The sequence below is a fragment of the Dicentrarchus labrax genome, unplaced genomic scaffold, assembly GCF_905237075.1.
Source record: "Dicentrarchus labrax unplaced genomic scaffold, dlabrax2021, whole genome shotgun sequence".
NCBI classification, from domain to species: domain Eukaryota; kingdom Metazoa; phylum Chordata; class Actinopteri; family Moronidae; genus Dicentrarchus; species Dicentrarchus labrax.
In genome coordinates, this window is record NW_026136719.1 from 37,149,837 (window position 1) to 37,172,059 (window position 22,223).

The window sequence follows — 22,223 nt, forward strand, 5'->3', positions numbered from 1 at the left end:
CCTAGACTGCTTTCTATCATCAATTCTTCTCTCACATCAGGGTCCATACCTGACCTCTTTAAAATTGCCAGTGTTCAGCCACTTTTTAAAAAATCTTCTCATACCACTGTTATGCCGATGATACTCAGATCTACTTTTCTGCAAAACCCAATAACCTGAATCAACTGTCCTCTCTCCATGAGTGCTTAGCTGCCACCAAATGGTCTCTCTTTACCGTCGGTGTGATTCAAGTCTACTTCCTCCTCCTGCTGCCACTTAAATCTTGACAAAACTGAAATAATTTTATTTGGCCCTGAAAACTGCACTGCAGTTGATCAGTTTATTGGACCACTACGCACTAGTATCAAACCCACTGCTAAGAATGTGGGTATCATCTTCGACCAGTATATGACATTTGACCTTCATGTCACAAAACTTGTGACTCTTGCAGCTACAAAATATAGCAAAAATATAAAGTTTGCTGTCCTCCAGTGATCTTGAACAATTAATTCACAGCTTTTTTTTCTCCCGTCTAGATTACTGTAACTCCCACGAGCCTCAGTCAAGCATTGTTAAACCGTTTACAGTTAGTACAAAATGCAGCTGTCAGACTTTTAACCAGAACCAGCCGACGGTCCCACATTACTCCTGTTCTCGCATCCCTTCATTGGCTTCCTGTAAAATTCAGAATCAATTATAAGATCTTACTGATTACATATAAGGCACTTCATGACCTTGCCCCCAGTTACATTTCAGATCTCCTTGTTCCTCATTCCACTTCTTGGTCACTTTGCATCTGTCGTCTCTCTTTTAATTTATTCTTTCCCTCTTGTTTTATCTTCCTTTGTTTTTATTTACATGCTCCCTATCCTTGTTTGATTGGGTATGGTTATACCCTTATGTTTATTTGTGGTTTGTAAAGCACTTTGGATCTCTGTGTCAAAAAGGTGCTATATAAATAAAGCTTTACTTAACTTACTTACTTACTTACAAACAAACCAACTCAGACCAATCACAAAACTAAAAGAAACAAGACTAACAGTCAAAACAAAAAAACATTTTTAAAAATGACATAATTTATAATTTATACAAAAGGGGAGAAAAAGAACCAAAAAACAACAACACTAAAGGACACCAGCCCAGTAAGGGGTAGCAGAGTGAGGGGATGGGTAGTAAAGAAAGAAGGACAGAGACAGAGACAGGTGCACAGCAACAACAATAGCAACAACTATACTAGTAAAAATGACTGATGATTATGATGACGGTGACAACAATAGTCACAATAATTGGGAATAGTAATATTGCAGGACCATGGCAGCTGGCATCTCCATAATCCATGAGAACCTGCGAGATGAGAAAGCAAAAAAACGGTATGTGTATGTGTGCAGATAGAGCAGGAGAGGAAGATAAATCTCTTTTATATTGGAAAGAAACAACCAAAACACAGAAATATGATCAAAAATATATCATGAATTTAGATCAAACAAAGAAATGCAGAAGCAATTTACAAATTTGTGTTGGTTATAAGAAAGATGAGTCTCAACTGATTTGGTGAAACATGTATTCCACTCAGATGGGTAGCTAGCTAGCTACCACGCAACCAGAAGCGGCAACCCACATGTCTGACAAATGAATCCATTATGCAGAAATAAACAGTATGGTACAAAAAATCGCTTTTGGTCTCTATAGCTTATTTCCCAGAACATGACACCTGAACTGGGGGTGAGTTTTTATTTAACTCAGCCATTTATATTAATGCTAAAAGTTATGCATAATAACGGCGTGGCTGCTTTGAGTGACAAGTGGGTGCCGTCACAGGCATCTGTTTTCAGTAACCAGGCTTCATTCAGCCCGCCTTACCCTTCCTATACATATATTGTACTCCTTAAACATTTGTTTCTCCTATTAGACTGTATTTATCGTGGTGTGATACAGATGTCTTCCCTCCTAATTCTATATTTTCAGAAATGATCAGTTTCCCAGCTTGGGCTCAATAAAGTATATCTATCTATTCTATTCAATTCAATTCAATTCAATTCAATTCAATTTTATTTGTATAGCGCCAATTCATAACAGAAGTTATTTCAGGACACTTTTCAAATAGAGCAGGTCTAGACCGAACTCTTTAACATTAATTACAGAGACCCAACAGTACCACCATGAGCAAGCACTTGGCGACAAGGGCAAGGAAAAACTGCCTGTTAAAAGGCAGAAACCTAGGACAGATCCTCCGGCTCTAGGTGGGTGGTCGTCTGTCTCGACCAGTTGGGGTGAGAGAGAGAGAGAGAGAGAGAGAGAGAGAGAGAGAGAGAGAGAGGCAGAGAGAGAGGCAGAGAGAGAGTCAGAGAGAGAGAGAGTGAGAGACAGACAGACAGACAGGTGCATAGCAACAACAGTGTTGGCAACGGCAATCTAGTAGGACCATGGCAGGAGGCTCCACCAGGATCGACAAGAACCTGCGAGACGAGAAAGCACAAGAACTCCGTGGAAGAAGTGAAGTTAGTAACATGCATTAATGGAACATGAATGAGTGCAGAAAGAGAGAGGAAGGGAGGAGCTCAGTGCACCATGGGAAATCCCCCGATAGTCTAGGCCTATAGCAGCATAACTAAGGGATAGTTCAGGACTCACCTGATCCAGCCCTAACTATAAGCTTTATCAAAGAGGATCGTCTTAAGCCTACTCTTGAATGTGGAGAGGGTGTCTGCCTCCCGAACCACAACTGGAAGCTGGTTCCACAAGAGAGGAGCTATCTATCTATCTATCATTGATATGATTAATGAGTGTGTGTGTGTGTGTGTGTTATAAGGAGTTAGGTCTATACCTGAAAAGTGTCCTGAGATAACTTGGTGCTATACAAATAAAATTGAATTTAATTTAATTGAATTGTGTATAACCTTGCCACTATTATGCAATATGTCTAATTACGGTTGCATTTATATATAAGAAAATTAATTGATAACAAGACTTGTCATTTCATTGCTTTAAATGAGAGAATTAAGAAATCTATTTAGAGCTCATCAATGTGCAGATTTTTTTCTCCTTAGTGCCCTGCAGTTCAATGCTGTCCACCAGGAGGCTGACATGAATGCTTTTTTCCAGTTGGCTGCTCATATTCACAGGATCACCTCTCTAACAGTATCCCTGTTACACACAGGCTCTCTCCTCTACTAGCTCATCAACCACCACATTATACAATGTCATGAGGATACAAAGTAAATTAATTGCCATTTTACAACACAGGGTTGTATAATGAAATTCAGGTTGTAGTTCCCTTTATATGACTTGTAAAAACAAATAAATATATATACAAAAACTTGATTATGATTACACTGTAAAACCTGGTGGGTTACTTAACTGTTTTAGGAAACTGATTGCCTTAATCAGAATCAGAATCAGAATCAGAAATACTTTAATAATCCCTGTGGGGAAATTACTTGTAGGGGGGGAGGAAAGGATAATGTAAGCATGGAAAAATATAATAAATAACATAATATTTTTAATAAAATAAGAAAGATAAATGTAATAATTCCATTCAGTTGAACATAAAACTACTGTTGTAATGCTGCACTCGTATGGAGAATTTCTCCAATCGTTTTAAAATGTGTTAATAGAATGTGTCAGAAGACTTAACTGCATCTTCTTTATATAATGTTTCCACTTACGTTGAATTTACTCAGCTTTCTACATTAACATTACCTGTCAATACTGCTGACTTAAAATAAAAACAATTTACAATTAATCAATTATCAAAGTGGCAGCCAATTAATTTAATGTGGATCATCTCATCGTATTGTTACTGCTGCAATTCATTTGTAACAATTTGTTTTTTATGTGACTAACATCGCATTTTTACACTTGAGGGGATCATTAACAATTGGGCCTATGATAATGTATAAAATGAAATAAAAACAAAAAAAATTAAAAATCCAAGGCATTATAGCACAGTGGGACTTACATTTTTGTAATGACATGAAGTCAACTTCAGAAAATTAGTCAATGGGGCAAACTGTAATTATACTTATACTATATTATACTTAAATATATTGCACAAATTTAAATTCACTAAAACAGCTGAGTTATTACTTCAGCAGTTCATTTTGGAGTTAGGTTCAATTCATTGAGTGACTGGACTTTTATCAAGATATGCTGTTGTACTGTTTCTGTAGGCTACTGGTTATACTGGAATTAATATATCAAGACAATCAAGTCATCCTTAGTTCCTGTCCTGTCAAATAGTGAGTGGACAGGAGGGATTTGTGCTTCCCAGAAGGAGTGAATGTGTGCTTATACAAACAGTGATGTGCTGGCTGTTCTTTGGTTAAAGGTGGAGGCATTCCCTCTGAGCCGTGCTGACAGCAGGAAGTCCTCATATAGTCTGGGAGAATGTGTCTGAGTAAACAAAGCTAACAGCAGTGTGACGCAGGGCCAAAGACAAGGAGGGGGCAGACAGCAATTTGAATGGACAAAGCCCTTGCACTGTGTCTGCTGTCAACAAGGCAATTAACCATAATATGTGTCAGGAAAATACAATCAGAGAAATGAGAGGCCAAAAAGAGATTTTGCTCCTTTAAAGACTCTGACGAGAAGCCTTGGTGAGCCCAAATGCTACTTTGTTATTCTGGATTTAAAATGTTTTACAACCTCTTCATACACAGATATTCCAAGATCCATGCAGTGTGCTTGTACTAAGGGTTGGTGTTAATGATGCACTACTCAAAACTCATTCAGCATATTTCAACCTGGTGTATTTTGAAATATGGCTGCGCCTATGTGTCATGCTAACTCACCATCTTTGTTTTAGAGATTAAGGGAAACAAGGACTTGCGCAAGTCTGGGTAAGTTGTTCCTGTAGCCTCCTACAGCTTTCCAGATAAACATTTACAGGAATGCATGCATGCTTACTTTCACTGTGATACTGTCTTTAAATACTCTCAAAAATTTAAGCGCAAATGGCAAATACTTATAGACTAGGACAATTGCATGTCATTTCACTGTGATGGCTGGTTTTAAGATTCAAGTGGGTTTTTGGAATTGGAATTTTTGTGTGTAACTGTAAATGTCAGAGTGTAAAGAAAAAGGGCAAAGAAAGGCAATTTAAGGTCCAGTCTGTGGGATTTAGTGGCATCTAATGGTGTAGTTTGAGATAACAACTCCCTCGCTTCACCATCCCCTTCCAAGCGCAAAGGAGGAAACTACGATGACTCCAAAACAGTAAAAACGTGAATGCCCCTATCTAGAGCCAGTGTTTGGTTTGTCCCTTCTAGGCTACTGTAGAAACATGGCAGACTCCATGGAAGGTGATTAGCAGCGTCTGTAGATAAAAATGGGCCATTATAAGGTCCAAAAAAACAGAGTTTATAAAAATACCCACCATGAGTTATAAAATAAAATTACAAAAAACAGGTAACACTTTATAATAAGGTTCTTGTGGCAACAGTTAAAAGGTAAAAACCTTGTTAGATGCTATATAAGTGTTATTAAGTGTTACTATATAACTGTTAATAATAGCATTGTGAGCAAGTTTATTGTTCAAGTATAAGACATTTATAAGTCCTTATAAGGAACTTTTTAACAGGTTATACACTGTAAAAAAGGATATGAGGTTTTAGTTGCCTCAGCTCATTTCCTTCAGTCAGTTCAACTAAAATGTGTGGTGTACTTGAAATATCAAGTTTTTCTGCGCCCAACTAATCAGTTCAATCACAGTCGTTCAGGCAACATACATTTCTTAGTTGACTCAACTTATGTACGTGTGGTGTGGCCCCTGCAAAAGTGCATATGCAACCCCACACAGCCAACAAGGGCTATACACCTCCATGTGCCACAATAAACGTAATTTTTGGATCAGGAGGAGGAGGATCAAGGTAAGAACACGCTTTTAGCCTGGCAGCAGCAGTTTTTAATAACATAAGATTTTTTTACGGGGAATTTTAGAATTTGTGTAATTTTTAGTGGTTGTAGTGAGTAACATTAACAGTAGTAGTAACAGTAGCTCAACTATGGATTTTGTGCACCATATCTGAGTGTGTTACGGAAGCTGTAAGCAGTCATGCATTCATACATTTTATTTCCTCCGTTTTCTCATAACAAGTTAATTTGACTTTGTTTTCCTAGAATAACAAGATAATTAATTCGAGATCTTGAGATAACAAATCAGATATAATAGGTCTGAGAGTGTGGAGTGAATGTGTGTGTACGGCGAAGCAACAGAGCAGGTTAGCAGTAGGAGCCAAGTCTGGCAGCCAAGCAGCAAAGTTTAACACCAGAAAAGCAAAGTCTTATTATCCCAAGATCGCTGGACAATTATCCCGTTATCTTGAGAAAACAAATGAAATTAATTCCTTATCACAAGAAAATGGAGGAAATAAAATGTATGAATGCATGACTTCTTAGGGCTTCCGTAGTGTGTGATTTCAAGAACAGACAATTATTTTTTGCAAGTAGCTAAATAAGTCATGAGCCATGTTATAGCTAGACAGTGCACATAATTTTTTTTCAGCCTGGTATGGTTGAATGAGTTTACAGTACAAAATTTATGTCCAATTCTTAATCATTAAGCTTATTCAGTTGTCCTGTATCAGTGCTAAAGACAAATGAGATACACTAGAAGGATAATGTCTCACTCTTTTTGATTTCATCCCACATCCTGCTACATAAGCCAGTGGAAAGTGATGAATGTAGAAGTGAGCCCCGACAGGCGGGTTTATTTTTATTACGTCTGTCATCATACCTTTGCGATGTCTCCACAGGAAACATACATACACATTATATGCTATACCAGGAGGAGGAAGTAGACTTGAATCACACCGACGGTAAAGAGAGACCATCAGAAAATATTAAAAGTTAAACTAATCAGGATTTGAGTTTTTGGCCTGTGAGAGCCAAAGCTGACCTCTTTGCTCTCAATGTATTTTATGCTGTAAGGAAACCACTGATACGACTAATAATTGTTTTTGTCCTTACAGATCAGTGCAGAGTTTATGCGACTGGTTTCGACTGAACTCCACGGGTCTTTCTTTGAGCGAAGTAGCACGAGTGCAGACCTGCGTACACTGCTTCAGCCCCTTGACATAGAAGTAAGGACAGTAAAGATTTTTACTATTGTGTTATGACATATGAGGCTTTATAAAGTTACAATGTCATGTAAACAGTTTAACATCTTAAAGTGTCATTTTGACAGAACAGCCATGTCCCATTTAGCATGTACCAGATTGTAAATCTGTTCTAAACCACAGTTTAATTTGTCACTAAGTGACAGAGCAGCAACCCCAGTGTTGTCAGAATTGACATGGGCATGCTTGATTACACTTTTTCTTCTTTTGTTGTTGTTGTGTTATGATACTTCAAATCAGAAGAGAAGAGCAGTTGCTTTGCCTGGACTTCCATACTACCTGAAGGAGGATCCTTCAAGTTTTTTCTGTGTCTGCAAGGTGTGTGAATTAATTTCATTGGCATGGGAAAATCTAATTATGGTGAAAAACAACAACAAACATTGTTATTTACACATGTTATGTCAGATTTAGGGGACTCTACAGAATATGGAAGAAATGTATTATAATATTTATAACTATGTTTTCATTTGTACGGAGACCCCCTGGTGAGATTGGATAAAATAAAATAATGCGTGGCCACACGTTTATATTTTTTTTAATCTACAAAATAAAAAAATCACAGACCTGAGACTCCATGTTTTTTTCTGTTAAAATTACCTTGACTAAATACATTATACAAATAAATGTATACATTTATACACATTTACCAAATTGAAAAAGTGAATTGGTAAATTGATGGTATATGCTTGATTTCTGACTTATCTTTATTATGTGCTTTAGCCTGGCAGTTCAGAAGAGGAGGTCACAAAAGGAGTGGACATTGGGCTTCTGATTGTTTCAGAGGAAGGTGGAAGCAAGCAGGAGTTGCTGGCAAAAGAGGCTGTTGATGTTGCTGTTGTCCTGGAGGAGCACATCATTCTGCACGATCTAAGAGATGTTGCTAATGACTTCGCGACAATGATGGGTCTGCTTTATTGCTTCAACGTAGACTACCGCAAAGGACTGAAATACACTTTCGAACTCATACAGAAAGTTTTCATGGGCATTGGAAGTGGCAACTGTTCGCCCAAAATTCGAAACAAACTGCTTCAAGGGCAAGTGTAGTGACAAGTTGGCCAGCTCCATCACATGTTAAGAAGAGTCAGCACAAAAGAAAAAGGTCTGTATACTTGTTGTAAATGTGCAATATTGTCTGTTGTAGTAGGTATGTAGTATTTGTTCAATCAAGAAATACCCAAGATCTACTTGAATTGCAGTTAAATTGCACAAACCTTTTTTTTCTCCAAAGCAGTTAGCTTTTGTTTCACACCTTCCTTTATACCGTGAAGCTTCTTGCATGGTAAACTGTAATATTAAGATTTTACAGTTTTATTATGTAAATGTTAACAGCTAAACATGTTAAATATCTGACACTTGTCATAATTCTGCATTGCCTCATGGTAGTAATACCAAAAAGGCCACCGAGTTTTGAAATTCAATAAAATGGCATTCTGAATGGTCTTTGATGTTGAAGAATAGTTTTTATGTTGTACTATAGATTTAAGTTGTGTGGGAAAAAGATGCAGTTCAATTTTTATTGAATGAACTTAACATTGCAACTTAGATTAACTATTCCTGGAAAAAGTAACCTGGCTGCCTTAAAAAAATAAGTTAATTCAGCAGTTTTATTACTATGTTTACACAACAAGAAATTCTAAGTTAATTGTACAACATGCTTAGTTTGAACAACTTTTTTGTTAGGTTTGTACAACTCAAGATATCGTTCCAAGTTTGTTGGTTTTACTGGTCATTTTATGTTGTCTAAACTAGTCTAAATTGTTTTTACATTGTGCTTAAGTTTGTCATACAGTAATTTTTATTATAATATCATTATGTATTTATTAGCAGTTAACAATGCTTTTTGGAGGTACTGCATCTAAAGTGGGAAAAATGCTTATCAAGGTTAATAAATACTTATCGGTGCACTTATTAACAGTTAAATATGATGATGAGTTTCCGGAGCCTTTATTGAGCAGTGACAAAGGGGATGACATGCAGCAAAGGGATTGGAATTTAACCTGGGCCTCTGCGGTAAGGACTCATACTTTGCCCATAGCTCTACAAGGTGAGCTATTGGGGCCACCCTGTGCCACTTTGCAGCTATCAGATCTATAGCAAGAACAATGCCTAATTAAGGTCAATAAATAATATGTTATGCACTTATTATCAGTTAACTATGCTTTTCACAGCTCCCTCATCTGGAATGAGCACTATATCTATATGTTATGCACCTGTCTGTCTGTCTGTCTGTCTGTCTCTCGCTCTCTCTCTCTCTCTCTCTCTCTCTCTCTCACCCCAACTGGTCGAGACAGACGACCACCCACCTAGAGCCGGAGGATCTGTCCTAGGTTTCTGCCTTTTAACAGGCAGTTTTTCCTTGCCCTTGTCGCCAAGTGCTTGCTCATGGTGGTACTGTTGGGTCTCTGTAATTAATGTTAAAGAGTTCGGTCTAGACCTGCTCTATTTGAAAAGTGTCCTGAGATAACTTCTGTTATGAATTGGCGCTATACAAATAAAATTGAATTGAATTGAATTGAATTGAATGTTGTCATGGTTCATAAAATGAAAAAAATTACAAATGCAATGTTTTAGCGATAAACACTTCAAGAGAGCTCTTTTTTTATATATCATTCTATCTATAATTTTCACATACATGGTTGTTAACAAGTGAATAGTTAACTGCTAATATTTGCATAATAAAGTATGTATTATTCTTAATAAAGCAACAATAAGCTTAGTAAAGGTTTAACAATGACCTGTGCAGAGAGATTTACTCTCAGTCTGGGTGGTGTTTCCAAACTACACTGTGATACTGCTGGTGAGAATACTCTCAGTGAGTCTTCTGTAGGCCTGGCTGAAGGGCCGATGGAGAAGTCCACCGTTCTTCAGCAGCCTGAAAGTAGTGCTTTCTTGACTGTTGCCACAGTGTGGCCCAGCTTAGGTTTTCTGTCATGTGAAGTCCAGAAATACACCGATCAGCCATAACATTATGGTCATTATGATCAGACCACACAGGGTAGCCTTCACCCCCCACGTACATCAGTGGGATTTGGCCTGGTTCACCGCTTTTCCTTCCTTGGACCACTTTTGATAGATTTGATGGATGATTGATCCTCTCCATGGACAATGCTTTTGTTCACTGGTTCTTTGTATGATAACTCATCCCCACCCTTGATGAGGGCAAGGATAGTCAATTAATCTGCATATTTAATTATGGTATTGTTAATTTGCATATCATGAGTATAAAGGTGTAGTGGTTGTAGAGTTTGGGGCTGAGGCAGCAGCCCTGGGGGTTTCCTGTGCTGACTGCGAGCTCAGCAAAAACCTTATTTCCCATCCTCACCTGTAAGGGAATCCAAAATCCAGTTACAGTTTGGTTTTATAGAATAAAATCCTACTCCTCACCTACAAAGCTCTTCATGGTCAGGCCCCTTTTCCGATGAAATTAATCAATTATCTGAATTACAAATATGTCTTAAGGACATAAAATCCTGGATGAGCTGCAATTTTCTGATGTTAAACTCAGAAAAGAACGAAATTCTTGGAGACTTGGAGAATACCATAGAGACTCACTGTCTAAAGATATAGTTACTCTAGATGGCATTACCTTGGCCTCTAGCACCACTGTCAGGAATCTTGGAGTTATCTTTGATCAGGATTTGTCATTTAACTCCCACATAAAGCAGACCTCTAGGACTGCCTTCTTTCATTTACGTAATATTACAAAGATTAGACACATCCTATCACAGACAGATGCAGAAAAACTAATCCATGCATTTGTTACTTCTAGGCTGGATTACTGCAACTCTTTATTATGAGGCTCCCCCAATAAGTCCATTAAGACGCTCCAATTGATTCAAAACGCTGCAGCACGAGTACCGACAGGAACTAGAAAAAGAGATCACATCTCTCCTGTACTAGCTTCTCTGCCTGGTTCCCTGTAAAATTTAGAATAGAATTTAAAATCCTCCTCCTCACCTACAAAGCTCTTCATGGTCAGACTCCTTCATATCATATAGAGCTCATAGTACCCTATTACCCCCACTAGAACACTGCGTCCTCTGAATGCTGGGCTACTTGTGGTTCCTATAGTCTCTAAAAGTAGAACAGGAGCCAGAGTTAGTTACCAAGCTCCTCTCCTGTGGAACCAGCTTCCAGTTGTGGTTGTGGCAGACACCCTCACCACATTCAAGAGTAGGCTTAAGACATTCCTCTTTGATAAAGCTTATAGTTAGGGCTGGATCAGGTGAGTCCTGAACCATCCCTTAGTTATGCTGCTATAGGCCTAGACTATCGGGGGATTTCCCATGGTGTATCGATCCTGGTGGAGCCTCCTGCCATGGTCCTGCTAGATTGCCATTACCAATACTGTTGTGCTGTGCACCTGTCTGTCTCTCTGTCTGTCTGTCTGTCTCTCTCTCTGTCTCTGCGTCTCTCTCTCTCTCTCTCTCTCTCTCTCTCTCTCTCTCTCTCTCACCCCAACTGGTCGAGACAGACGACCACCCACCTAGAGCCGAAGGATCTGTCCTAGGTTTCGGCCTTTTAACAGGCAGTTTTTCCTTGCCCTTGTCGCCAAGTGCTTGCTCATGGTGGTACTGTTGGGTCTCTGTAAATAATTTTATAAAGCGTTTAATTAATTAATTAATTTGAATTGATTCTCTGTCAATATCAAATGCCATATGATAGAACGAGGTCAAGAGTGTGAAAACGATGGTTCGGTTTATTTGCACTCTGACACTTTATACCTTTTATATAATTCCTTCCAAGTCTTCACTACATATATTATATTTGGACAGACATTCAATTCAATTCAATTCAATTTTATTTGTATAGCGCCAATTCATAACAGAAGTTATCTCAGGACACTTTTCAAATAGAGCAGGTCTAGACCGAACTCTTTAACATTAATTACAGAGACCCAACAGTACCACCATGAGCAAGCACTTGGCGACAAGGGCAAGGAAAAACTGCCTGTTAAAAGGCAGAAACCTAGGACAGATCCTCCGGCTCTAGGTGGGTGGTCGTCTGTCTCGACCAGTTGGGGTGAGAGAGAGAGAGAGAGAGAGAGAGAGAGAGAGAGAGAGAGAGAGCGACAGACAGACAGACAGGTGCACAGCAACAACAGTATTGGCAATGGCAGTCAAGCAGGACCATGGCAGGAGGCTCCACCAGGATCCATGAGAACCTGCGAGACGAGAAAGCAATAGAACGGGAAGAAGTGGAGTTAGTAACATGCATTAAAGGGACATGAATGAGTGCAGAAAGAGAGAGGAAGAGAGTAGCTCAGTGCACCATGGGAAATCCCCCGATAGTCTAGGCCTATAGCAGCATAACTAAGGGATGGTTCAGGACTCACCTGATCCAGCCCTAACTATAAGCTTTATCAAAGAGGAATGTCTTAAGCCTACTCTTGAATGTGGTGAGGGTGTCTGCCTCCCGAACCACAACTGGAAGCTGGTTCCACAGGAGAGGAGCTTGGTAACTGAAGGCTCTGGCTCCTGTTCTACTTTTAGAGACTATAGGAACCACAAGTAGCCCAGCATTCAGAGAACGTAGTGTTCTAGTGGGGTAATAGGGTACTATGAGCTCTTTAAGATATGAAGGGGCCTGACCATGAAGAGCTTTATAGGTGAGGAGGAGGATTTTAAATTCAATTCTACATTTTATAGGGAGCCAATGCAGAGTAGCTAGTACAGGAGAGATGTGATCTCTTTTTCTAGTTCCTGTCAGTACTCGTGCTGCAGCGTTCTGAATTAATTGGAGCGTTTTAATGGACTTATTGGGGCAACCTGATAATAAAGAGTTGCAGTAATCCAGCCTTGAAGTAACAAATGCATGGATTAGTTTTTCTGCATCTGTCTGTGACATGAAAGGGATGGGAGGTCTGGCCAGCTCAAATAGTCTAATAAGACTCAGTTACTGGCAGCGCCTGGGGGGGAGAGAAAAACATTTCTCTGGTGATTATCAGAGAAGCCATTAGCCCAAGATGTGTGCTGCAGTAAATCTGCTTCTACTTATCTGCTTAAAATCCATTGTCATCAGTGAGTAAGAGAGGTTATTCCAGAGGAAGAGGACACATAACAAATACACCCTGAAGCCTGCTGAATTACTTAAGTGAGCGGACAGAAAGGAGCCCTGTGTTCTGGCAGCAGAGAACAAGGGTGATGGGGTTTTCTCATTTAGGATTGGTAGGAAGCATCAGAAGCATAGAGGTCTGATCTCAACACCAAGCGCTTGTCTCTGTAAACAAAAAATGTATGAGTACAGTCTAGACCTGCTGTATTTGTATTTTTGGTAATGTATTGGCGCTATATAAATAAAATTGAATTGAATTGAATTAATCAGACATGGATAGGGAGCCAGTGAACATATCAAAAATATGTGTAATATGGTCAATTTGTCAAGTTTTAGTTAAAATTCTAGCTGCAGCGGTCTGCACCATCACACAGTGGTTGAGAGTTACTGTTACTGGTTTCTACGTAAAGCCTGGTCAATGACCAGCATCTCAGTTTTATCAGAATTTAGAAGCAGGAAATTGACATCCAGTTATTCAGTGACAAGCAGGCCTGTAATTTAATAATTTGAAAATTATCATATGCCTATATGGGTACATACAGCACATACAAAGTATAAATGTCATGTCAGTTTGTCAGTTGGTGGCAGAGATTGCTTACCCCTGGGCTAACACAATTCATTGCTTATTAGTTTATTATAAGGGAGCCAGTGACTGCTGGAGGTCCCAATTGTATTTGCTATGTTTCTTATTATTATTTTTAGCCCCCTTTGACTGCATTTTTGCCCCCCTGAACACATACGAAAACTTAATTTTATTTGGCAAAGTTGTCAGACCTGGTGAAAATGGGGATATTCTATGCGTTGCTTTTGGGTTGGCCACTAGGTGGCGCTACTATCATAGAAAGTGCATTTAGGCTAATAACTTCTGCATAGTTTGTCGCACATTCAGAAACCTTATATCCATGCGTTCGGTGAACGGAGCTGAATCTCCCTATATAGGCCACGCCCACTTTCGCCAATAATTTTTTTCTTCGCTAGAGCGCGAAATGTCCATAAACTACTTTTTTGTGTTCCTCCTAAGCGCTTTGTCTGATTCACACAAAATGTTTCTCGTAGCATCTGGGGACCGTCCTTATAAAACAGTATTTTAAAGAATTTGGATATTTCAAAAAATAAGCACATTTTAAGATTAGCACTTCCTGTTGATTTTTCGTCAAAAAAGGAAGTGGACCATTTCTCCACATTGTTATGTCCTTTCAAAAAAAGCAGCCCCGGTGCCACGTTTCACCGATATAGGGAATTCATCACATCTGCTTCAAAATTTGTCAGTACGGTCAAAAAATGGTGCTGATTAAAAGTTGTGCTATTTGTGCATGTACATTAAAGGGCGTGTCCGTGCCGTGGCATCAAAGTTGGCCATTTTGAATTTTACTGTCATTTTCTTTGATTTTTCGTGTTGTATTTGAACAAACTCCTCCTAGGGAATTCATCGGATCTGCTTCAAAATTGGTCAGTACAGTTACAGTATAGTGCTGATTAAAAGTTGAGCTATTTGTACACGAATGTTGAAGGGCGTGTCCATGGAATGCCGTCAAATTTGGCCAGGTTGAACTGAATGTCAAACTGTGGTGCCATTTCTGGCACTTTGCAGACTTTCAGCGGTTTTTTTTTCCGTTGTATTTGAACAAACTGCTACTAGGGAATTTATCGGATCAACTTCAAAATTGGTCAATACAGTTAAAAAATACTGCTGATCAAAAAATTTGCTATTTGTGGCTGTATACCGAACCATGTGCCCGTGACAATGTGTTGAATTCCGCCGATTGGCCATGAAACAGTTAATTATATATATATATAATATATAATAATTATTTATTCATATTTTAAAAGTACTTTATTCTTGTGCGATTTTTGTGTGATTTGTATATTTTTGTGGGATTTGTATATTTTATGCATCGATGCACCAAGACAAATTCCTCATGTGTAGAAACCTACCTGGCAATAAACCAAATTCTGATTCAGTGTAACTTTGCCAGCATGCTTTGGAGGAGGTATGGTTTAGACTCTGCAGCTTACTGCTTTGCTGCTAACAAATGGAATTAGAATGTTAGTTTATTATCATGTTCAATGATGATGAGGCTCTTGCCCTTGGGAGCTAGAATGACCCAGTCTATCTGTTCGACCCTGAAAGGCTGCCCCACTGCTTTATAAGCATGATGAGTAAAATGTTGTGCTCATTACAGAAATGGGCTCAAATCTAGAATTTTGTTTCACCATTACGTTCTTTTAGCAGCTATTTGATGATGTTACTTCACCTAGGATTAGGTATATTAAAAGCACATACCTGTCATTGATTATGTGAAGAGAAAACCTAAAGAAGCCAAATGTGAATAACATTTTTTATATCATCTAAAACCAGTGGTTCTCAACCCTTTCAAGTCGCGACTCCGCAGAATAATCAGGTGGTGTCCCCTAACCCCATGTGTAAAATTACACCCTAACCCAACAGCTACTAAACTCACACAATGATTAGTTGGGACATAAAATGTGATGGTAAGTTAGGTAAAATAAATTATTCAAAAGCAATGCAATCATGACTCCAAACGGGAACTATTGGGAAGAGCAGTATGGACCAGGAGTACCCCTTTTCCATCAAAGTAGCTCTGCATCTTGAACCGGCTGCTTTCAGGATTCAACCACAGTCCACAATAAACAATCTTCTTGTTGGGAATAAACCTGCCTTCTGCATGGAGCTGAATAGGATCGGCAAACTGTATTGTAATAATGGTAGTACTCAGAGAGCCTAATATTTTCTGAGGAAGTACATGGTGGAAGATGTTTGAGAAATACTTTTAAACATTGTTTGTGTGCACTGGAATTTCTATGCTCATGCCAATGTTTGAAACAGGGTTTATTTATGATTTTACCATCAGGTTACAGTGGGTTAAAGGAGAGGAAAGCCCAGAATTCTGTTTTGCTCTGGTTTCTTTGCTCATCACATCCAGGATTTTCCATGTGTATTGTATGACTCCTCTGAGACTAGTTGAGTAATGCTGTTGCAGGAAATGACTGTGGAGATAGTAATCATTAACTGTCATGCTAATGTTGCTGATGTACACAGACAGACTTGTTTATTTTCAGGTTCATTTCTTACCCCGCTCTGGAAAATAAAAGCAGAATTTTATTGTTGAGAGTCCAAGAGATACAGAATGTGTTCAATTTCCTCTCGGTCAACATTTACAAAGATGAACTTCAGGGCTTGTAGTCTTCTGTAGATATGTGCTATATGCTGAGAGCAGTAATAGAGAAATTCACTTCTTATTACTACTACTACTTTTACTTGTGTAGCCTATTGTGGAAGACTTGTCTCTGTACTTGTATTATTAGATCTTAGTGCTGCATTTGACACCATTGACCATAATATTCTTTTACAGAGACTTGAGCATCAAATTGGTATTAAAGGAACCGCACTAAGCTGGTTTAAGTCATATTTATCAGATCGTTCGCAGTTTGTACATGTTAACGATGAATCTTCAATAAATACTACAGTTAGTCATGGAGTTCCACAAGGTTCTGTACTTGGACCAATATTATTTACTTTATATATGCTCCCTTTAGGCAACATTATTAGGAATCACTCCATTAACTTTCACTGTTATGCAGATGATACGCAGTTATAGCTATCAATCAAGCCCAATGAAATTAATCAATTATCTAAATTACAAACATGCCTTAAGGACATAAAATCCTGGATGACCTGCAATTTTCTGATGTTAAACTCAGAAAAAAACGAAATTCTTGTTCTTGGCCCCAAAAACCTTAGAGACTCACTGTCTAAAGATATAGTTACTCTAGATGGCATTAACCTGGCCTCTAACACCACTGTCAGGAATCTTGGAGTTATCTTTGATCAGGATTTGTCATTTAACTCCCACATAAAGCAGACCTCTAGGACTGCCTTCTTTCATTTACGTAATATTAGAAAAATTAGACACATCCTATCACAGACAGATGCAGAAAAACTAATCCATGCATTTGTTACTTCAAGGCTGGATTACTGCAACTCTTTATTATCAGGTTGCCCCAATAAGTCCATTAAAACGCTCCAATTAATTCAGAACGCTGCAGCACGAGTACTGACAGGAACTAGAAAAAGAGATCACATGTCTCCTGTACTAGCTTCTCTGCATTGGCTCCCTGTAAAATGTAGAATAGAATTTAAAATCCTCCTCCTCACCTATAAAGCTCTTCATGGTCAGGCTCCTTCATATCTTAAAGAGCTCATAGTACCCTATTACCCCTCTAGAACACTACGTTCTCTGAATGCTGGGCTACTTGTGGTTCCTATAGTCTCTAAAAGTAGAACAGGAGCCAGAGCCTTCAGTTACCAAGCTCCTCTCTTGTGGAACCAGCTTCCATTTGTGGTTCGGGAGGCAGACACCCTCTCCACATTCAAGAGTAGGCTTAAGACATTCCTCTTTGATAAAGCTTATAGTTAGGGCTGGATCAGGTGAGTCCTTAACCATCCCTTAGTTATGCTGCTATAGGCCTAGACTATCGGGGGATTTCCCATGGTGCACTGAGTTCCTCCCTTCCTCTCTCTTTCTGCACTCATTCATGTCCCATTAATGCATGTTTCTAACTTCACTTTTTCCCCGGAGTTCTTGTGCTTTCTTGTCTCGCAGGTTCTTATCGACCCTGGTGGAGCCTCCTGCCATGGTCCTGCTAGATTGCCATTGCCAATACTGTTGTTGCTGTGCACCTGTCTGTCTGTCTGTCTGTCTGTCTGTCTGTGTGTCTCTCTCTGCGTCTGTCTGTGTCTCTCTCTCTCTCTCTCTCTCTCTCTCTCTCTCTCTCTCTCTCTCTCTCTCTCTCTTTCACCCCAACTGGTCGAGGCAGACGACCACCCAACTAGAGCCGAAGGATCTGTCCTAGGTTTCTGCCTTTTAACAGGCAGTTTTTCCTTGCCCTTGTCGCCAAGTGCTTGCTCATGGTGGTACTGTTGGGTCTCTGTAAATAATGTTTTAAAGAGTTCGGTCTAGACCTGCTCTATTTGAAAAGTGTCCTGAGATAACTTCTGTTATGAATTGGCGCTATACAAATAAAATTGAATTGAATTGAATTATCTCTCTATTATTTTTCATATAGAGTCAGTCTAGACTCTTTGTAAATTTATTTAAAGACCCAACAATTACCAGATGTAAGGACAATTATTAGAACGTCCAATGAATACATGATCCTTCTTCAGCTTTATTTACTAATAATTGTATTTACCAAAAAGCCAATAACTTTGTCACTCTGATCCTCTGAACATTTATTCATGCAGCTCCATCTGGAGACATCGTCTTTCATCCAGCCAAACACATCCAGCCAAGTGCGTACTAAGGCTCTGATTTGAATCAGATTTCAATCCATCTGTGATGCTTGTTGAAAGAATTTATGGCTTTTTTGAAATCAGAGAGCTATCTGATCTGTGCAAGAAAGATTAAATAATAATAATAAGTGTAACTGGGCTTTTATTTCCCTCACACACTGTAGCTCCATATGTGCATAGTGAAACCTGAAACTCATAGTTAAACAAGGTGCCATGATTTCTAATGGAATATATATATATGTGTACTGTTTGTATTTGGATATTTATTTGTATATATAAATATATATAGTAAGAGAACTGAATTATTATGATGAAATAATAGTCAGAGAAAATAAAAGTGCAAAAAATATATATATAATACAATTTAAGAATTTAAAACATATCAATTCAGTGATAGGGAGAAGTGAAGTACATAAATATGTGTCTGAGTGATTGGTCCCACCTGCAGTACGGGATGGACAGAATGGAGCAACTGGAAACAGACCAGCTCCCACACTGCTAACCAGCTGTCCTGCTGACTGTGTCCTCCCCCACTACTCCACAACATCAACCAGCCTGCTGGTTTGACTCTATACTGAATTAGCAGTGTTTTAAAGGAGTGGTTGACAGTGGGGGAATGCAGAATCTGTGCAGGTTGTGGAGCAATAGGCTATGGCATGCAGCACAGTCTTTTCTGATCTTTGTTTTATTTACTGATTAAATAATGTATATCTAATTAGCATTTGGTGGCATGACCTTACTGAAGAAAACATGGTACTGTAAGTATCAATCTGGGACTGTTAGCTTGGAACACGGAGAGCGTTGGTGTTTACACTTCTAGCACAGGAGCTTTGGACCACTGGATGGAGGAGGTTTTTAGGCCCAGGGAGAGAAGGACCCAGTAGGGAATGCCAGCAAGAAAAAAGGCACCGAAATAGGCACCCGAACTGGAGCTAGGGGCAAGGGGCCAACAGAATCAGTCTCAGTAGCCTCCCAGTGAACACAGCCGACCAGGACAGCTTCTGAGACCTGAGCTGTACAATCAGACTATTGCCTCTTGAGGTATAAAGTGATATTAATATTATTATTATTATTAGATACGACAGGCCAAAAGCTAGCTGGTTAGCATGCTAACTTCAGTAGACATATCTGAATATCTTTTGTTGCTGTGCACCTGTCTGTCTGTCTCTCTCTCTCTCTCTCTCTCTCTCTTTCTCTCACCCCAACTGGTCGAGGCAGACGACCACCCAACTAGAGCGGAAGGGTCTGTCCTAGTTTTCTGCCTTTTAACAGGCAGTTTTTCCTTGCCCCTGTCGCCAAGTGCTTGCTCATGGTGGTACTGTTTGGATCTCTGTAAATGTTATAAGGAGTTCGGTCTAGACCTGCTCTATTTGAAAAGTGTCCTGAGGTAACTTCTGTTATGAATTGGCGCTATACAAATAAAATTGAATTGAATTGAATTGAATTGAAACATGTCTTTTGACTTAACTAAAAATATATGTTTAAAACATATATTTATTAATGAATATTTAAATAGAAAAGAGGACAACTATATCAGCTGATCACAGCTAGTCGTAAACACACATCAGCTTATGGCTCAGCTGATTCTTCCTAAGCTTCCTATTGGAAACCATACACAGTCAGCTGGTCAATTATAAAAATCTATTTAGTATCTCGGCTGTAGGTTGGGTTTGCTTCACATGATGATCCATCCAGGTCCTTGTTCATTCCCAAAGGTGTGAGTTTCTAATCGAATATGTAATCCAATATGCTTCATGTTTCGGGGGGGTTTCAGGGGATTTTGTGATCCAATTTTTTAGTGAGGATAAAGAACACACGACCAGAAAGAAACAACTTCACGAGACACATATGACCCACTCTACAGCATAAAGGTATTACAGACAGTATCGCCTCATGCTTCCAACAGCATTAACTGAAATTAACTAATTTGTTTTGCACCATGGGGCATTGATTGGCAATAGATTGTTCCATGTAAAGAATATCTAGAAAAGTAAGTAACCGCTTTTGTTTCTGCAAAGAATGCGGGGCTTGCCAACATAACATGATCAATTGTTTTTGCTGTTGTTAGGCCAGGCAGCCTAACTGCAGCCATAGAAAAATACTTTTTATTTATGCAGCATGGATAGAGCATCTATGTTCTCTCTAGACCTTGCGAATGCTCTCCCTTATATTCCTTTCAGTACATCCAACCAAAAACACATCTGGTATCCTATTAACAGTACTGCTGTAAATTGCATATGAAGATTTTAGGTCTTCAACACAAATGCTCCTTTGATCTGCCCCTGTGACTGTGACCAGATTCTTATCAGTCATCCTCCTACCATAAAATCACTACTCCCTAAACAAACTATATACATTTACTACCCTATCTAAAACATTTATCGACATCAGAGAGAATGGTATGTTCTATTTTCTCTGACAAACTTAAATATACTCAAATATAAAAACTAATGGACATTCCCATACCACATTCAAAAAAGTGCCAGAAAATCCCTCAGGGCAAAGCATGCAATTTGGGGATTGTCTAGGTTTCATCAAATGTAACTTGTGAGGTGTGCAAAATTAAAATGTCTCTGGCCCAATTAATAGATATTTTTTCCTTATATTGTCAATTGGCATTAGTTTAAGAATTTCTTCTATCAGCATGCAGTGTAATTTGGGACCTCAGGTACCCACACTTAAATATATGTGAATATGATGTGAATAACACTGATTATGTGATTATAATGGCACCTGTCAGTAGGTGGGATATAACAGGCAGCAAGTGAACATTTTATCCTCAAAGTTGATGTGTTAGAAGCAGGAAAAATGGGCAGTGTGAGGATTTGAGCGACTTTTACCAGGGCCAAATTGTGATTGGGTCAGAGCATCTCCAAAACTGCAGCTCTTGTGGGGTGTTCCCGGTCTGCAGTGGTCAGTACCTGTCAAAAGCCGTCTAGGGACAGGGTCATGGGTGCAAAGGCCGGCCCATGTGGTCTGATCCAACAGACGAGCTACTGTAGCTTAAACTGCTGAAAATGCTGGTTGTTATAGAAAGGTGTCAGAACATAGAGTGGTCATAAAATGAGATAGCCCATCCTAACAGTAATAAGTCATAATTATGGAATAATGTAAAGTGCTGATAAAGTTTTGGATTGATCTTGGTCATCTGGAAATTTGAACTTCTTCGTCTCAGAAACATTATCCTAGGAGGTTCTTTGTACAGTCCACCTACTTGTGGGTGACTAGTTAGCATATGCCAATTTCTTTTGAGTGCGTGTTTAATTTGCTGTGCCCTCTTTGAGTATCCAAGGACACATACTGTGGAAAACTTAAAGGCTTTTCCCACCAAAAACGACATTATTGTTCATCAGTGTGGATGCTCACATCATTATCCTTATAGTTATTGTTATACATTTTGTTCTTGGTATGGACAGACTTTTATAGGAGTCTTTTTCCACTTTTGAATCTCCAAATATTTAATTCAGTCCTGTGTTTAGCATTCTTAATATTTTGTGGATGGTAACTGTCCTGAGAGGATTATTACAAGGTGTAGGTTATTTATCACAAGGTGAAGGTTGTTGTGTTTATTTGTTTATTTGTTTTTGTTTTTTGAACTAATTGACTTGTTTGATCAAACGCAAATCCAAGGAGGTTACCTTTTGAGAGTCGAACTCCAGCTTAAACTTAATTGATTAACTTCTGTCACTCAGGCATATGATGAAATCAAATACTGAACTGCTTTTTAGAATTGGATCTTTGGGGGATTTGATTTGCTGCAC